Raw genomic sequence first — 13,348 nt, 5'->3', positions numbered from 1 at the left:
GCGTCCTCAATATTACTTTTAGTCTCAACATTACTCTGAGCACCCAAAACGATTAGCCTAAATTTCGAATTGTCAAGCCCAAAACAGCTTCATATCACTGGTGTTCACTGGGAACACCAATGCAAGACAAACATGTGTCATTAAGTTTCAATTTACAGTCCTAAATTTGACCCCTGTAAATATAGCCTGGCCTTGATTTATTATTGTATTAGTTATTCTGTTTTGATGCGTCTTGATGTCTAACTGGCCCAGTTTGACACATTTGAAACCCTATGATGCTATTTATCAGAGGTGAGGTGGTTAACTAGCCGTGTATTTGTTAGTAGGATCACGCTTCAAGTCTCCTTGAAGCCTATTTAAGATGCTTCCAAGACATTTTTTGGAAAGAAAGAGTCTCATTGAGATCAATCAAGCTGTTATGGGCGCTTTACTCTGTGGTGGCATCAGCCATCTTGTATGGTGTGGTCTGCTGGGGCTGCAGCATCTCAGCTGCTGACATGAACAGACTGGTTAAGAAGGCCAGCTCTGTCCTTGGGGGTCCTCTGGACACTGTGGAGGTGGTGGGAGACAGGACAATGGCAACCTAGCTGTCATCCCTGCTGGACAACGTGTCCCACCCCCTCCAGGACACCCTGTCCGCACTGAGCAGCTCTTTCAGCGACAGGCTGCTTCACCCGCTGTGTCTAACATATCGATACCGTAGGTCCTTCCTTCCTGTGGCGGTCAGGCTGTACAACCACCATGGCCCCTGGTAGACCCCCCACGTACATAACAATAGAGACTATGACACCCCTGCTGTGAAGTTACACCAATATGCAATGATGTAAAAACACAAAAACATACACGGACTGTTGTGCAATAACACTGTAATATGTAAATTGGAAATGTATTATGAATGTGTATTGTATATTGCAATAACTTTTTTCTATTTGAAATATTATGTGCATGCCCTTTCTAATAGTGTTTTTTTTTTGTCTCTATCTTCACTTTAGCCGTAACAATGTAAATGTCCCCTCTGTGGGAAGAATAAAGGTATTCTCATTCTGATTATTCCCTCGTGAGACTGGAGGGCACTTGGCCGCATTTCGTTGCACACCCAGTACATCCCCTCTTCAAATTGGTTCAGTCGTAAGGAACATGTGATCATAATGTCGAAGATTTGGTTTAACATTTCCATTTATTGCCGTCCTGCAACAAGACACATCAAGAGAGACTTGCAATGCATCTGATGCCAGGGACACACCAGACTGCGGCGAAGCATGGCTCACCTCTATGATTACATTTTCCTGCAGCAGAAAGTAGACTCTGGCCACAATTTGCCACTTGAAGTTAAACCATAATCTCCTTCTAGTTTGGTTGCAGAATCAAAACAGCAACAACTCGCACTGAGCTCTTAATGGCCTTTGCAGCTTTCCGTAGAGAGCATGGCAGCTCAGCGTCAGCTGCATTTTGACGATGCAGGGGTTAATCGATCATAAGAATTGATGTTGCCTCTAGCACAAGTCTCTATCCACCATCAGCTACATAGGGCAACTAATGACACACAACAGCATTGCCATTCAGGACAGTTCTGTCAAACGCCAGGGCAGAAAAAGCTCCCAGGTAAAGCCCACTGCTACAATTTTGCAACTGTGACACAACATTGCACTGTAAACGTACGACATGTGCAATGCAGGTTGTGTTTGAGAAATTGTCAAGCAACCAAAAACACTGGCTTAAGAGTTAATGTACGAAGCACATAAACAAACCTGCTTTCTAACACTATGACTCTTTGCTTTGGATTGCAAATTACGCTGGTATACATAGACACTGACATATAGACAGCCTTCACCGCAATTGTGGAAGTCACAGTGGCTACACTTCTATGGGAAAACTAAAACCAAAAGAGCAGACTGGAGAGCAGAAATATGAGCAGCTACACTCTCCCTCAAGCCTCTGTGGACATGAGTGTAGTTCAAGAACAAAAGTATGAGGAAGAAATATCCAGAGATACACAAATTATACTCACTGATTCATCCAATCTCTCTTCAGTGATCGCAAGATGGCTATAACGTTCAGTAGCGGGCACAAACAGTGACTGTTGGTTTTTACAGATCAAGTCAATCCTGCAGAGTCACGCTGCTGCTGCAGAGGATGCAGAGCAGCTTTGCTAAGATCCAGCAGAGCACAGCAATAAAACCACAGCAAAGCACCACTGGAGCAACAATCAGCATGATATTCAACACAAAGGGTGAATGTGAAAAAGGGGGATGTGACGTAGAACATTTTATACATCTTGATTTTGTTGTTTTATTTGGCCAGTAAAGGGTTTCTTTCAAAGATTTTTTACATGGTTTATCCCTCATTCTGCTGTGAAGCACATTAGCATTAGTCCTTCAGAAGTTAAACTTTGTTCCATTAATCAGGGCATACGCTCAAAATATCTTACATGTTATTAGTGAGTCAAGCAGCAACGATTAAACAACGCCGGAGCGCTGCAGCCTGAGTGACCATGCTAATAGCCTGTGTGAACTATTTTTCTCAGAGGCAAGACAAGCAAAGAGCATTGAGGAAAACAAGAAATCAATCGATCACGTTAACGCCACGTGGGAGGAGACTGAACACTACACACATCTCTTTCAGTCTCTGTCTGCATTCAGGATGGAGATGCAATGATAGACTATTCAATAAGTAGATCTTTTAAACTTCTTTTGAATGCTAAAAAAAAGTTTAAAAATTGTGTTTTTTGATAGGACTTATAATTTAATACAATAATTCCCTGTCTTTCAGCTTTGTTTTGGTCTTTTCAAACCCCTTAAAAATATCCACATCATTAGCTGTTAAATGTTCCACTTACGTTCGCCAGTTAGTCTTCAATATTTACTGGCTGTCTGAAAACAGTGTGTATGTGGATGATAAAAAAAGAAGTTGAACCAACCCAACCGTAAAGTTATGGACTGTAAAATCAAAACATTAAGCTCAAAGACACTAAAATTACCCATATTACATTTAATGGTAAATATAATGATTGAATATTGCAGCGTTAGGAGAGTTTGGGGTTTCAATATGAGGAGAGTTTGAGGCTGCAACAACATAACTTGTTTTCACTAACTGTGGTTGCATTACAGCTTGAATATGAAAGAGATGAAGCACATAGAATCTTTACAGCCCTCTCAGCTCTCCAAGTGTTTAAAGCAGCAGCAGGCTTCCTGAACACCATATTCCTCAGCATGAAACAGAGTCATATACAGTAGAGGGACTAGCTGGGGAGCACATATATTTACTTTCTCCCCACATGCATATATTCTTTGTATCTGTGTGTTACATTATGAACTTTTGCACAATCCTGCACAAAACTTCATGGTCACTTCACTTTCATAGTTTTCTAATACATTTCAGTATTTTATTTTAAAAAAAGGTTATAGTATTATTATATATCAGGACTTTTGCCCTGTTTCTATGCATCAATTCACCATTAATACACATTACTTTTATGTGCAAACTGTTATGGCAATAAAACTGAATCTGATCAGCATAGTAGGTGAAAAACCATTTATTTCAGCGAAAATCTGAAAGTTTTGGATTTACATTTATCGGGTAGCCAGACATATGGATCTAAATAAAAGTGGCCCAAATCTGCTGGATGGCAACTTCATACTTCCCATGTCAACAGAAAGTTGATAATATGCACGTTTAGTTTTTTCATCTTGAGGCTTGTTTTCACCAGCCACAAGGAACCAAATCTGTACTTCAGGTTAACATACTTCCTGCACTTAAACCAGGACACCCTCAAACTTTTCAAATTAAAAAAGGGAGGTCAGTTGCCTCTGCCACTAACCGATTTTGCAGGTCTCCGCCATTTGCACTGCACAAGCACAAGGTTTTCTGCCATAAACTACTGTATATCTTTAAAAATGCTGTTGTTTTATGATCACATTTGTATATGAAAATGTGTATTTAAAAAAATTGCTTCGTTATATGGCCCCTTGCAGAGAAATTCCAAAGCTAAGAAAGACCTTTCAGATTTATCAATAATCGCCATAGAAGAAAAATACTGATCTAATAACAGAGTTTTGTTCTTGAATAAGATTTTTTATAGAAATATGTTATGTTATTTTATATAATTTGAAATAAAATGAAAGACATTCACAGTTAAGAATTAGATATCCATTATTAATGCCATACATGTTTGCATAAATTTACAGTAAATACTGTATTTCTCAAACAGAAGTTAAATCCATTTATCACTTATTCTAAGAAAGTTAACTGAACCCACTAAAAGGAGTCTTTTTCCTGCTTTGGGGAATGCCGCTGTGTAAAATGTCCTACTTGGGTTGCTGTTCGTTGCTTTCCAATATGGTGGACCAACTTGCACTTGTGTAGTGGAAATCAGGTAGTCACAACCTCCATGGAGGATAAGTTAACTATCCAATTAGGCCTCCTGCTATTTTTATGCATTTGATTCACCCATCCACACTTCCCTTTCCCTCCCAACTACGCAGTTATTACTGAGATTTAAGGTGATACTTTTTGGGCTAAAGCTATTAACTTAATGGCTATGATGCTTATACTTGAGGGTTGCAGGGTACTGGAGCCGATGAGATGACAATGGGCAAGAGGGGGTGGGGTGGCGCCTCGACAAGTCGCCAGTCAATCACAGAGCTGACACATAGAACAAGACAACCATTCACACTCCCACCTACGAGGATTGTGGTGAAAATTGAACTGCATGTCTCAGGAGGATACTGGAGCACCTGGAGGAATCACCGGCAGGCATTGGGGAGAACTTGCAAACTCCTCATAAGATGGAAATGTTTTTTTTTGTTCATGCCAGCAGGAAAAGCAGCCAAATAGTTCATTGTTGTGATTAGAATGCAACCAATAGTTTAGACAGAAAAGGCTTATGGATGGATGCACTGTGCTCCGGAGGAATGGGAAACAACAAGCAGGGGTCTTTTGAGATTCAGCATAAATAAATACCTGAAATGAAGTGTTGCATATTCGTCCTGTGAGAACGCTCACCCTCTTCAGGATCAATAATTCAGGTTGGTTACATTCATCACAAGGCACAGTTGAAGATTTACCCACCATGGGTGCATCTGAGCAAACACCCATGCTGTGAAAACGAATGCCAATCACCATGGTGACGGTCAGTCGACCACTTGTGTGGAACGTGAGCAGGAGGAGAGCTGCCATTGGCTGAGGATGGAGGAGGCTGCTGCTGACAAGATGGCCATGCTGCAAAGGACAAAAGTATCCTGTACCAAAGGACAGTACAATACAGAGCTTTGTGTCCACAGTGAAGACATAGAGTGTTCGCTCTGCTCCCTCTCGCATTTTACAGACTGTATATGGGCTCATTAATAAGTAAAGGTTCATATGCATGGCTCAAGGGACACATTACTGAGGGCAAAAGAGGCTACAACTACTACAAAGTTTCACAAATGTATTAGAAAGGGACACAACAACTATTAAAACTTAAGACTTTTACTATTAAAGAGGAAGCCTTTTACATGTCAGTGTTGTCTCATAGTCAATCCAGTTTCTGTATCCATACAGTGGGGCAAAAAAGTATTTAGTCAGCCACCAATTGTGCAAGTTCTCCCATTTAAAAAGATGAGGCCTGTAATTTTGATCATAGGTATACCTCAACTATGAGAGACAAAATGAGAAAAAAAAATCCAGGAAATCACATTGTAGGATTTTTAATGAATTAATTGGTAAATTCCTCGGTAAAATAAGTATTTGGTCACCTACAAACAAGCAAGATTTCTGGCTCTCACAGACCTGTAACTTCTTCTTTAAGAGGCTCCTCTGTCCTCCACTCGTTACCTGTATTAATGGCACCTTTTTGAACTCGTTATCAGTATAAAAGACACCTGTCCACAACCTCAAACAGTCATACTCCAAACTCCACTATGGCCAAGACCAAAGAGCTGTCAAAGGAGACCAGAGACACAATTGTAGACCTGCACCAGGCTGGGAAAACTGAATCTGCAATAGGTAAGCAGCTTGTTGTGAAGAAATCAACTGTGGGAGCAATTATTAGAAAATGGAAGACATACAAGACCACTGCTAATCTCCCTCCATCTGGGGCTCCACGCAAGATCTCACCCCGTGGGGTCAAAATGATCACAAGAACGGTGAGCAAAAATCCCAGAACCACACGGGGGGACCTAGTGAATGACCTGCAGAGAGCTGGGACCAAAGTAACAGAGGCTACCATCAGTAACACACTACGCCGCCAGGGACTTCAATCCTGCAGTTCCAGACGTGTCCCCCTGCTTAAGCCAGTACATGTCCAGGCCCGTCTGAAGTTTGCTAGAGGGCATTTGGGTGATCCAGAAGAGGATTGGGAGAATGTCATATGGTCAGATGAAACCAAAATAGAACTTTTTGGTAAAAACTCAACTCGTCGTGTTTGGAGGAGAAAGAATGCAGAGTTGCATCCAAAGAACACCATACCTACTGTGAAGCATGGGGGTGGAAACATCATGCTTTGGGGCTGTTTTTCTGCAAAGGGACCAGGACGACTGATCCGTGTAAAGGAAAGAATGAATGGGGCCATGTATCGTGAGATTTTGAGTGAAAACCTCCTTCCATCAGCAAGGGCACTGAAGATGAAGCGTGGCTGGGTCTTTCAGCATGACAATGATCCCAAACACACCGCCAGGGCAACGAAGGAGTGGCTTCGTATGAAGCATTTCAAGGTCCTGGAGTGGCCTAGCCAGTCTCCAGATCTCAACCCCATAGAAAATCTTTGGAGGGAGTTGAAAGTCCGTGTTGCCCAGCGACAGCCCCAAAACATCACTGCTTTAGAGGAGATCTGCATGGAGGAATGGGCCAAAATACCAGCAACAGTGTGTGAAAACCTTGTGAAGACTTACAGAAAACGTTTGACCTCTGTCATTGCCAACAAAGGGTATATAACAAAGTATTGAGATGAACTTTTGTTATTGACCAAGTACTTATTTTCCACAATAATTAGAAAATAAATTCTTTAAAAATCCTACAATGTGATTTTCTGGATTGTTTCCCCCATTCTGTCTCTCATAGTTGAAGTGTACCTATGATGAAAATTACAGGCTCTCTCATCTTTTTAAATGGGAGAACTTGCACAATTGGTGGCTGACTAAATACTTTTTTGCCCCACTGTATGTGTTACATCTGACAATATTTGAGCATTTTAGAAGAAGAAGAAGAAGAAGAAGAAGAAGAAGAAGAAGAAGAAGAAGAAGAAGAAGAAGAAGAAGAAGAAGAAGATATAAGGCCATTAGTCAGTATTAAATGTAAAATAGGGCATGTGTCTTTGTCCAGCCAAAAAAAAAAATAGATATATTGAAACAGGCTTTACTACTCAAGATATGAAAGTAAATCCAATCAGCACTGAGCTAACCCCACAGCCTCCTGGGAATTGGATAAAGCTTGATGTCATTGCAGTATTCACTCTGCAACATTTGAAAGCCCAACACAAAGAGCTGGGCCTCTGTAATCTGTCAGGTGGCACCTGTGTTCATGATAAACAGAAATGCTGCAAGGTCAAACTGCAGCAACATGGAAACCTGTCACGACTTCCCTGGCTGCAAAACATGGATGTCACTTACTTTGGGTTGAGGACACAGGGATCAGTCTCACCACACAGAGCCAGAGGAAGAAGTCAGGGGCGTTACTATTCACCATACTATTTAATGGGTATTCCTGTATGACGTTGACATCGATGCGCAACATGGATGTGACGCCCAGACATAGTGGCGCACAGGATGACAGGACGCGCAAACATCTGCCGGAGCGCACTGCGCAGCGTCACTCAGCTGCATCAAAATAAACACACACAGCAGAAACCAGCTCCAACACTGCGGAAAACACTCCAAAGAAAGACAAAGCTGCACACACCTCCTGCACACTCACTCCATTTGTATGTATTCTAGACCGTTGACACACCATACTCTCCGCGTTCAGCGACACTGGTGGCTTCAATGACAAGCCCAGGCCTTACCTGTGTCCCCTTTCATGTGGTGATGTTAGTCCTTCCGCGCTTCCATCCCCTCGCTTTTCATGGTCTCCCTGCGGTTCTTCCTCCGCTGGATGGAGCGCTGATGCAGGCTCACACACCCGGGGAGCAGGGGAAGAGAGGAGAGGGGGGCCGGGCCAGGGGGATGCAGGAGGTGCGCTGTATGGCTGCCGCGTGAGGATAGGCACAAGAGCGTTTCATATGGATAGACATCTGCGTCACGTTACGTCATATTTTTTTAAAGGGGCACCACGCCTTTTATTTTAAATGCATACATTGTATTAATCTGGTCTATTTAACAAAAAACACAAGTGAACATGTAATGTCATAAATGATAAAGTGTTCAGGCTGCTACATCACTCAGCAATAGTGCATTAATAAATGTGCATTTCATACATAATAAACAATCTCCTTTTATCTGATTGGCAACATTTTCTGATATCTGATTTTATGTTATGAGCTCATGGGCAGAGGTAGAAGAAGTACTCAGATCTTGTACTTGAGTAGAAGTAAAAGTAGACTACCAGAGTGAAGGAATACTCTGTTACAAGTAAATATTCAAAATGTTCCTCCAGTAAAAGTAGAAAGTATTCTCATTTAAATGTACTTAAAGTAGCGACAGTAAAAGTAGTCATTGTTTGATTGGTCCATTTCAGAATAATATCTCTGATATGTTTTATAATGATTGATCATTAAAGTGTTCTCAGAGCTGGTAAAGGTGCAGCTAGTTTTAATGGCTTTGTATTCTGCAGGGTAGCTGCTGGATTTACTCCAGGTGAACTAAAGTCTGATTTATGGGCTGATTATATTTACCATCATTAATCCAGATCTGTAAAGTTACTAAAGATATTAAATAAATGTAGAGAGTAAAAGTACACGATGTACCTCTGAATTGTAGTGGAGTAAAAGTACAAAGTAGCATAAAATGGAAATACTACAGTACAGTACCTGAAAATTGTACTCAGGTACAATATATGTATTTAGTTACTTCCCCCCTCTGGTTAATTGGTCTTGTTGATTAATTACAACCATATAACCATATTTTTGCATTTCACTGACCTGAATTCAACTTAGTTAAAGTATACTCACATTAAAAAAACAACAACTTGGTTTTCCGGGCTATTACCAAAATGATGACCTATTTATTTTATCCTAAATATTGTTCTTTCTTCTCTTCTCAAGTCAGATAATCTCAAATCTGTTGTCTATAATAACACATTTCAACAAATAACAATAAGTCATGAATATTTATTTTTTCTCCTGATTTTATATGCATTGCATGTGATGCAAATCAGTAATCAGATTACACTACTTTTGTATTTCAATTCATTTAGGTTACTGATTTCTTTCTTTTTTATAGGTAACTAATTATAACAGACTACACCTCTTCAGTAACCCTGCCAACCCATATTATGGTATTGCACATTATAGAGCAGATACCCCCAATCCTAATATATGATAAAAACAATGAACTACAGTAATACCATTGCACATACACTATATTATTCAAACTGAGTTATTTCACAGAAACCTCAGATTTGTACTGCTGTTTACTTTAATTCCACCAGAGAGAGCTGTCCACATTCAAATAGGACCAAGATAAGATACTGTATATCAGTATGGAGTGTCTCTACTTTAAAGAGTCCTCTCCTGCTGATGTTCAGGTGTATATCAGTATGTAGTGTCTCTACTTTAAAGAGTCCTCTCCTGCTGATGTTCAGGTGTATATCAGTATGGAGTGTCTCTACTTTAAAGAGTCCTCTCCTGCTGATGTTCAGGTGTATATCAGTATGGAGTGTCTCTACTTTAAAGAGTCCTCTCCTGCTGATGTTCAGATGTATATCAGTGTGGAGTGTCTCTACTTTAAAGAGTCCTCTCGTGCTGATGTTCAGGTGTATATCAGTATGTAGTGTCTCTACTTTAAAGAGTCCTCTCCTGCTCATGTTCAGGTGTATATTAGTATGCAGGTTTTGTGTCAGCGAAGAGGGTACAGGTGGTGTCACAATAGGGTCAAATTCAAGATTTACCAAAGATCACGTCAACAGAGTTCCCTCTCATATCACGTACTGTTAAACAAACTGGTCACATTGTACAAACAAACACTTCAAACACTTGACTAGAAATCTGTTTATTCTCATCACTGCCCAATACTGAAAATATACAACTTGTTGAGCTGGGAAAACATCAGTAAATATGCAAAAGCTTGCCTTCTGCTCAAGATAATCCACAGCCTTACCGCACCTTCGCTCAGACCGCTTACCATCATACGGACAACTGTAAATACACTAACAAGAGGTGCAGCGAGAGGAGATTGTATTTTCCACTCAGGTCAAAGTTATATCAGTCAATCTACATGTTCTGTTAAAGCTGCTCATCAATGGAACTCAATCCCAGCACCAATCAGAGAACAGAATACACTCAGCTTATTTAAATCCCATATAAAACATGGTTAGTGAGGAATCAGCTCTGTCAATACAATCCACTGCACAACCCTCAGTCTGTCTGCACTGCCTTGTGTAATATGTATGAATTGTTTTATTTGCATTTATTGTATGCTGCATGTTTTTACTGATTGTATTTACTTGTTATTTTAAATGGAATTTGTATTTAGGGTGACTTACAACATCTGTCCAAGGACTTCAGATGGAAAATTGGCTCTTGGCACATTTGCAGAAATGCTTATTAATGTGCATGGTCCCTGTTAAATAAATGAATACAAAACAAATGAAACATCTAAAAATCATTTGAATATCGTGGAATATATTGCCTCCACACCACGTCAAATTGTTGCATTTTTCATGCAAAATGAGCCCTGACCAAGTATTGAGTACATTAATCCGGCCCGTGGGAGGAATTTGCAAAGTTTAAAAATGACAGAGAAGAAATTAACTGCAATATTCACAACTTTGATGTATTTTGTAAGTAAACATTTTGTACATTTACATTTATTTAACCTTCTTCCTTAATGGTTTCCTTTTTAGTTTGTATGGTGGTGTGTCAGCATTAATACACAGATGTGGAAATGAATGTAAAATCATTTCTATATCTTGACAAGTTGTTTTGATCATAATGTGAAATACTATATTGCTCAGTTCCAGTACCTTTTGTACACTCTGATCTGCATTCAGATTTTTCATAATGTTTTGTAAAAACATAGTTTATTTAATGTGAACTTTTACAGAAATTTACTTTTTTGCACCAAAAGAAAGGGAAACATTTCGGAGTTATTACAGGTTATTGTTATGCTATGATTTTACTGGTACGGCCCACTTGAGGTCAAATTTGGCTGTATGTGTGGTTTGACACCTGTGACAGAAATGAACATACTTTTCAGAAGGTCAAAATTCCAGTATTATAAATCCTTTTTTGATTGGTGTAATATTATACTATTTTGAGATAAAGGATTTGTGATTTTCCTGAGCTGTATGCCATAATCATCTTAAAATATTTCACTTTATGAATCTAGAATTCAAAGACTTCAAAAGACCTCATGAAAAACAAACTTGAAAGCGAGGGTACCCGGCCCGGAGGAAGTCCGCGGTCCCCTTCTGGAGCCAGGCCCAGAAGGATGACTTGTTGGCGAGCGTCTGGTGGCCAGGCTTGCCACGGAGCCCGGCCGGGCACAGCCAGAAAAAGGAACGTGGGCAACACCTCCGCTTCCCGGCCCGTGTGCCCACCACTTATGGGAAACAACGATGGGGTCGGTTGCGCTGCCAGAAGCGTGGCAGTGAAAGCAGAGGGTCTCGACGGACCAGAACCGGGCCGCAGAAGCTGGCTTTGGGGACGTGGAACGTCACCTCTCTGGGGGGGAAGGAGCCGGAGCTTGTGCGGGAGGTGGAGCGTTACCAGTTGGATCTGGTGGGGCTCACCTCTACGCACAGCATAGGCTCTGGAACCTTAGTTCTTGATAAGGGTTGGACTCTATTCTTCTCCGGAGTTGCCCAAGGTGTGAGGCGCCGAGCGGGTGTGGGGATACTCACAAGCCCCCGGTTGAGTGCCGCTTTGTTGGAGTTTACCCCAGTGGACGAGAGGGTCGCTTCCCTACGCCTGCGGGTCATGGGGGGGAAAACTCTGACTGTTGTGTGTGCAGAGTATTCGGCCTTCTTGGAGACCCTGAAAAGATGGGGCTCCTGAAGGGGACTCCTTAGCCTTGCTGGGAGACTTCAACGCACACCTAGGCAATGATGGAGACACTTGGAGGGGCGTGATTGGGAGGAACGGCCCCCCCGATCTGAACCGGAGTGGTGGTTTGTTACTAGACTTCTGTGGTAGTCGTGGATTGGCCATAACAAACACCATGTTCGAACATAAGGATGCTCATAAGTGTACGTGGTACCAGAGGACCCTAGGGTGAAGAGAGGGGCAGAGTTGTCAACTGATCACCATCTGGTGGTGAGTTGGGTCGAGTGGCAGGAGAAGCCTCTGGACAGACCTGGTAAGCCCGAACGTGTAGTGTGGGTGAACTGGGAACGTCTGGAGGAATCCCAAGTCCAGGAGGCCTTCAACTCACACCTCCGGCGGAGCTTTTCAGGAATCTCTGTGGAGGCTGGGGACATTGAACCAGAGTGGGCGGTGTCAAAGCCTCTATTGCCAAAGCTGCGGCGGGGAGCTGTGGTCTCAAGGTCTTAGGTGCCTCAAGGGGCGGTAACCCTCGAACCTCCTGATGGACACCGATGGTCAGGGAAGCCGTCCAACTGAAGGAGGCCTTCTGGGATATGTTATCCCTGTGTCCTCCTGATGCAGTTGCAACGTATCGATAGGCCTGAAGGGCAGCAGCCTCAGTCATGGCCAAGGCAAAGCAGCAGGTGTGGAAGAAGTTCGGAGAAGCCATAGAGAAGGACTTTCGGTCGGCACCAAAGTTGTTCTGGAAAACCGTCCGACACCTCAGGAGGGGGAAGCAGGGAACCATCCAAGCTCTGTACAGTAAGGATGGGACGCTATTGACCTCAACTGATAGTGTGTTAGGGCGGTGGAAGGAACACTTTGAGGATCTCCTGAATCCGACATTTCCGCCCTCTATGTTAGAGGCGGAGCTGGAGTATGAAAGGGGATCAACTCCAATCTCACGGGGGGAAGTCACTGAGGTAGTCAAACAGCTCCACAGTGGCAAAGCCCCGGGGGTGGATGAGATCCGCCCAGAAATGCTGAAGGCTCTGGGTGTTGAGGGACTGTCATGGTTGACACTTCTCATCAACATTGCGTGGAAGTCGGAAACAGTACCGAAGGAGTGGCAGACCGGGGTGGTGGTTCCTCTTTTTAAAAAGGGGGATCAGAGGGTGTGTGCCAATTACAGAGGTATCACATTACTCAGCCTCCCCGGGAAAGTTTACTCTAAGGTGCTGGAAAGAAGGGTCCGGC

The 13,348-nt window shown here is 42.2% G+C and overlaps 1 protein-coding gene across 1 annotated transcript in view; it reads right to left on the bottom strand.

The window, feature by feature from the left end:
- Nucleotides 1–8,151, bottom strand: part of snphb (syntaphilin b) — a 29,808-nt gene extending 21,657 nt beyond the window's left edge. The window contains exon 1 of the mRNA XM_063879614.1: nucleotides 7,976–8,151. The gene's annotated coding sequence lies outside the window, so the exon portion shown is untranslated. The remainder of the gene's footprint in view (nucleotides 1–7,975) is intronic.
- Nucleotides 8,152–13,348: the final 5,197 nt, after the last annotated feature.

The sequence above is a fragment of the Eleginops maclovinus genome, chromosome 1, assembly GCF_036324505.1.
Source record: "Eleginops maclovinus isolate JMC-PN-2008 ecotype Puerto Natales chromosome 1, JC_Emac_rtc_rv5, whole genome shotgun sequence".
Classification (NCBI taxonomy): domain Eukaryota; kingdom Metazoa; phylum Chordata; class Actinopteri; order Perciformes; family Eleginopidae; genus Eleginops; species Eleginops maclovinus.
This window is presented reverse-complemented; position numbering and strand designations above follow the sequence as displayed.